This window comes from Zonotrichia leucophrys, chromosome 7, assembly GCF_028769735.1.
Source record: "Zonotrichia leucophrys gambelii isolate GWCS_2022_RI chromosome 7, RI_Zleu_2.0, whole genome shotgun sequence".
In the NCBI taxonomy this organism is placed as follows: domain Eukaryota; kingdom Metazoa; phylum Chordata; class Aves; order Passeriformes; family Passerellidae; genus Zonotrichia; species Zonotrichia leucophrys.
This window is the reverse complement of record NC_088177.1, coordinates 10578173-10584172: the sequence shown is the minus strand read 5'-3', so window position 1 is coordinate 10584172 and position 6000 is coordinate 10578173.

The window sequence follows — 6000 nt, the reverse complement described above, 5'->3', positions numbered from 1 at the left end:
TCATGATGTGACAAAAGCTGTTTGGTCCAAGTCTAACTGCTCAGTTCTAGGCAAGCTTCCCAATAGAACAGCAGAAACACAATTCCCACACTGGCCTCCAATGTGACAAATATTGCAATATTGACAAATATAGTGACAAATATTGCAATATTGACAAACATAGTGACAAATATTGCAATCCCTTCTGTGCAGGTGTGTTGCACACCTGACTGCAGTAACTCAGCCCTCTGTAAGAGCACAGACACTGCTCACTCTGACTGTGGGTGCAACACAAATCCCACACAAGGACACGCTTAAATTCCATCATTCTGCAATCCAGCCCATGTTTCAACCAGAAAAATAATTATCCTTTGCATGTGAGACGATCAAAGTGATTAAAAAAATCAAACTCCAGCCCCTCAATCAGGAAGGCTGCCAAGCTATCGAATCAATAGGTTGTTAGATACTTGAAGTATGGGATCATGTGAAAGCTATCAAACGATTTCTTTGTTAATAAACTGCTACAGTAATTACCATTAGAATAGGAATGGAAAGATATGGATCAGAAATGGAACACTGTGAATGGTTTCTCATTAAGGGAAATTAAAGCCCGTGGGAACTTTTTTCTTTTCTTTTGGCCACGATTCTGCTGCATTTGAACTTGCTGCTCATGCACCCTGCTTTGCCTGTCCCCATTTCACCTAAAAATACAATTTTTTTTGGTCTACCTCCTCTCCCCCAGTGGCAAAGGGAGACAGGGAGTGGGGGCTGCAGTCAGAGCATCACAGGCTGTCTCTGCCACTCTTCCCTTTGGGGGCTTCCAGCTGCTGCCCAAACCTTGCTGTGCCATCCCAACACACACACAGACAGGAGGCACCACAGCACCACCACCCACACTACTGCCTTTCCAAACACAAGGGTTCAGTTAGAGCATGTGGCACACTCCTCAAATCATAAACACATCAGGAGGCAAAACAAACAGCCAGCCCCCTCCAGTCCTCCCACGTGCCACCTGGGATTGTTAAGAGTAATAGATTTTTTTCACTGAAACAGCTTGACCTTGTCTAAAATGCAGGTCAGAGAATGCAGTGAGATACTCACAGAGTTCCTTGTCTAAAATGCAGGTCAGAGAATGCAATGAGATACTCACAGGGTTCAGCTTCACTCTAATTAGTGGGACAGAAATTGTCATGCTGGCTTCAGGGAGAGGAAGGAGAAAACCACTTGCTGCAGCTGGAGGAACAGTCTGGCTGTCAAAGCCAGCTCAGCTGCCCCATAACCATCCTAACTTCCTTAAAATCCCTCCTCCTTTACCCTGCCCATAGCTGAGAGACCACACAGAAGGAGGAGATGCCAAGCAAGTAATCCTGAGCAGGTCTCCAAAAGCCCCAACTCTTTTCAAGAGGAAGAGGAAGGTTGTGGAGGCTGGAAAACACCTGAAAGGTTTCATTCAACATCCATAAATCCCACTTTACCTGCATGCTTAGACAGGACAATATTAACAGTCCCAGAGCTCTGCACATACAGAATTTCAAGTGCTTCCACACCCTTTCCAGACCTCATGTGTTTAATGAAACTGGTTGTCCTCTACTTGCACATAAAGCAGAAGGGGGGAAGAGGACTAATGGATGAACATTAACCTTTTGGTACCAGATTTCCTGATACTAGCTGCTAATGCAGAATGCATTAGAGGGAAACACCTGGGAAGCAGAGTGTGGAACTGCTCTGATGCAGGGAATGAGGCTAAAATTCTGGAGTGGGCACAGCAAGGACTCATGCAAAGGTGGTTACAGGTGCAAGATGGTCAAAGAGAGCTCTCCCATCTGCTTTGGGCACAGAAACCCTGCAGAATATGTTCTGGGGAGGTGAGGATTCAGCAAGTGAGCTTTGCAGTGCCCCTTTAGCAGGGGAATTTTGTTGCTCATGCCAAGAGCAGAGTTTTGAAGCCTCCGTATAAAACCTCTTCCATTGCCACACAAATGCTGATGGGCAGTGCAACATGAGCTCCTTCCCAAGTTCTTGTGCTGGGCTGGGCAGCACCAAAACAATGATTTCCCTCCTCCAGCAGGTACAAAATTATCCTTAATATCATCTCTTTGAAGATGAAAGAAATACCAGGAGCAGCCTGGACACAGAGTGAAGAAGGAACAGAAGAGGTGAAAGTGACCGTGGCAATGAAGAGACAGAAGAGCCTCTAATGCCTTTATTTGAGGGGTTTTTCACTTGCTGTGTGCTCTGCTTTGAAATTGTAACACTAAAGTGCTTTTCTTCCAGTGATGTGAAGAGAAAGGGGAAAGAACAGTACCAGAAGTGAATATATAATACACAAAGAGAGCTGAAATACTTACATGAATGTGCACTAATGAAGTGTGGGACTATGCAGCACATCCCCAGCCAGGTTAGAGCCTCTCTCCCTGCTGCACTCAGGTGTGTTTACCTGCCATGGTCAAACATTACTGCTCATGCCTGCAGTGCAAGTGCCACCCTCAGTTTAACAGCTCCCTGTGGTGCCATCCAGAGACTGATCCAGAGCCTTGCCTGCCCTTCAGAACTGTGGCTCCTTCCAGCTTGTGGATCACAGTGTGCAACAACCACAGCAGGAGCTGCTGCACCTGATCACTCACTCATTGATGTGTGAATTTGTGAGCTTCTACTGCATTGTGCGTTCACAGCCTGTCCTTCAGTCCAAATCCTGCCCAAAGTACCTGACTGCACGCTCCCAAAACCAAGGGAAAACATGAACCTGTGTCCAAACCTGGTCCTGAAGGATGGACTGCAGCTGAGCCCATCCTTTGTGCACCCAGATTCCCTGCACACCAATAAGGCTTTGTGGTGAAACACATGGGCCCTGGAAGGAGGAAATCAATCAAAGCAAGGTGATGGGCTTTTCCTTGGATTTGACAAGTGTAGATGGAATGCAACAAGACCAAATCAAATCCTGACCTCTGCCTGTGGGTGAGAATCTCCTCAGGGGCCCCAGAGATTGGTGAAAGCCTGAGTGTCCCAGGCTGGCCCAGGGTGCAGGGTAGGCACAGACACCCAGCCAGCTCCCTGGGCAAGCCTGGTGTGCTGCTGATGGCTGGGACACCACATCTGCAGCTTCCAGGAGCCAAGGCCAGGGAGGGACAGGCTACTCTGAGCCCCAGGCACTGCAGCAGCTGCCAGTTCTGTATGGGCAGCTCCTCCATCCTCCTTACTGAGTCAAGGGTGCTTTCAGACATCACTGGAAAAACCCCTAGATGCTTATTCCAGGCTCTTCCCAGATGTTTTTACCACATCTTGTGCAACAGGTACACAGCAAGCAAAGAAGCAGAGGCCAGAAACCTTGTAGTGTGAGTGACTGAGCTGGGGAGAACATCTGCCTCTGATTTTGCAGTGAAACAAAACTGTGACTTTAATTTAATAAAAGCCTTCTACCTACAACCACAAATAAAATTGTTCAAGCTTGGCTGGGTTTAAAACCAGAACCTGGCACCTCTTCAGAAGCACGTTAGTGAGCTGAGGGTGGAAAATCTTCCCATTCTGACAGACAGCTGCTGGAGCTCAGCTGCTGAGGGCAGGAATGAGGCACTGCACTGGGCAGGGGCTCCAGGAGCACACGGGGTCAGGGGCAGTATGGCATTAATAACAATATTGTTTGTAAGAGGGCTTTAGGAAAGATGCATGCTGCTAAGAGCAGCTGGTTTGAATCCAGCCATGCCAGTGACCCTGGCTTTCCACAGCCAACCTGAGGGCACATGAAGGAGTTCAACCCCCAGCACAGCCTGGCTCCTTTGCCCTCTCCCAATCCCATCACCTCCTGCTCTCCTGAACAAGCCTGGGGGACACAGCCAGGCAGAGCATATGGCATTCCCTTGCTGCACAAAGGAAGAAAAAGATCCAGCACTGCAGACTTATTGAATTAAACATTATTGTGGCTAATGCAATCAATAAAGCATTGATTGCATTATCCATATTAATATTTAATTCAATTAAAAGGCTCACAATTTTTTTAAATGTTCCTTGAGATCCTTTGTGCTGCAGAATTAAATTTTGCTAGACCACGAATTCCAGCTAGACCCAAACTATAGCTGCTCTGGGTTTCTCCTGGCACCAGCTGCTCAAAGCTGACACTTCCAGCAGAGCAGGAAGAACCATTTCCCTGGCCAGGCTGCCAGCAGCACCCAGCACAAACCCTGCAGAGAGACTGGGAACCCCTCAGGGGATTGGGAAGCACACAGCTGTGGATGGCAATGTAAAAACCTCAGCTCAGAGGCCTTCCTATGGCAACTGAGCCCCCAGAAGAAGCAACCTCCCACCTGCTCCCCCCCCAAAGAGTCTGGCTCTTCTGAGAATTAGCAGTTCCCTAAACTATCAGGAAATTAACCCAGCCCCACACTAGCTGTAGAAATAAGTACATTTTTATCAGTCCAGCGAGCTGAGCAAGACAGCCAGCTTAGCTGCTGCTTCACGTTCTGTTTTTTAATCCCTATTTAACCCTGCTGTCACCGCGTACCTGCTCTGCTGCAGGGCTTGAGAAGGCAGCCCTGCCCTGCTGCAGGGAGTGTCCCTGGGCAGGCACAGCCCCGAGGGCAGCCCAACCTCCCGGGAAGGAGCATCCCTGCCTCTGGAACAGCCCCGGACACGCAGGGCAGGCTCGGGAAGGCAGCCGAGGGCGGAGCTGTCCCGCAGCTCCTCCCAGGCGAGCAGCAGAGCTGTCCCACCCGCTGGAGGCAGAAATCCCGACCCTGCCGCACCACGAGCTCTGGGACGCCGCCTCCCCGTGGCCCTCGGCATCTCGGAGCGGGGAATGACGGCGGGGTCTCACACACGCAGCGGGAGCTGACGGCTCTCTGCTCCTTCATCAGCCCAGCCCTCCTGCCGGGAATTAAATTGAAGCACACAAAGTGCATCTTCTCCATAGGAAAAAAATAAATAAAGGTGGGGAGGCTTCCTCCCCTTCTTCCATCTGATTACACACAAAATGTTCTTCTGCTTTTAAGGGCAATTTAACACTAGTTAAACTACCATTAATTTAAATCAAACAAGTCTGAAAAGATAGAACATGCTGCACTGCTATTAAAAACAACTGAATCTTCATTTGTTCCACTGAGACACTGCCGCCCATTTCCAAGGCAGTACTATCCAGCTGTCCAAAGACCCCTTGCTGTTGTTTTTAAGCTGGTATTCAAGCCTGCTTTGTTGGCTCTTTAAACACAAAGCAGTCCCCTTAGACATCAAAGATTCAAACCTTTCTATCAAAGTAAAGGCAGAAAAGGACATGGGGCCAAACTGATTAATACCAATTAATGTGACATCCCATCTGCCCCATTTGCAGGTGATCTTCCAGCACTGAAGGACAGAATAGGCTAAAGAGGAAAAAGGGAAAGCTTTGTTCTGCTGTGTTTCACAGACTTGTCCTCAACAAGATGCCAAGATGCTGCTACCCAGACTTTGCTGGCAGCTCAGCCAAAGGACAGGCCAGGCCAGGCCAGAAGTGCTCCTGCCCAGCAGCTCTGTCAGCTCTGCAGGGCTGGCACTGAGGAGCTGCTGCTTGCCTGCCCTGTGCCACCCTGGCAGCCAAGGCAGCCCTCAGGAGCTGCAGGCAGCACAGCAAGCACAGACGGGGCACCAGAGCATCCCTGGCTTTATTCACACCCCCCAGATAACCCACACCAACACGCAGCTTTACACCAGGCCACAGCTTCCATGTCCTGAGCAGAATGCAGAGATTGCACCAGCCAAGATGCAGTTCTCCTGGAACACTGCCACACAAAATAACTGCTCCAGAGTTAGCCTGGTCTTAGGACACTGGAACTATGGAGGAAATAGAACCAGCTTCAATCCCCTGCCTAGAATTACTCCCTTCCTTGAATTAATTCCCTCCAGTGAGCCTTGCCCAGGCTGATCAGGGATAACCATGGTGGGTCAGGCTCAACCTCAGCTCACAGCTTGGCACAGAGCAGAAGAAAGGGGCTTTATCCCCCTAAAGGCTGTGTAGGTGCCAGCTGGGTGAAGCACTTGCTGACAGAGATCTCTATC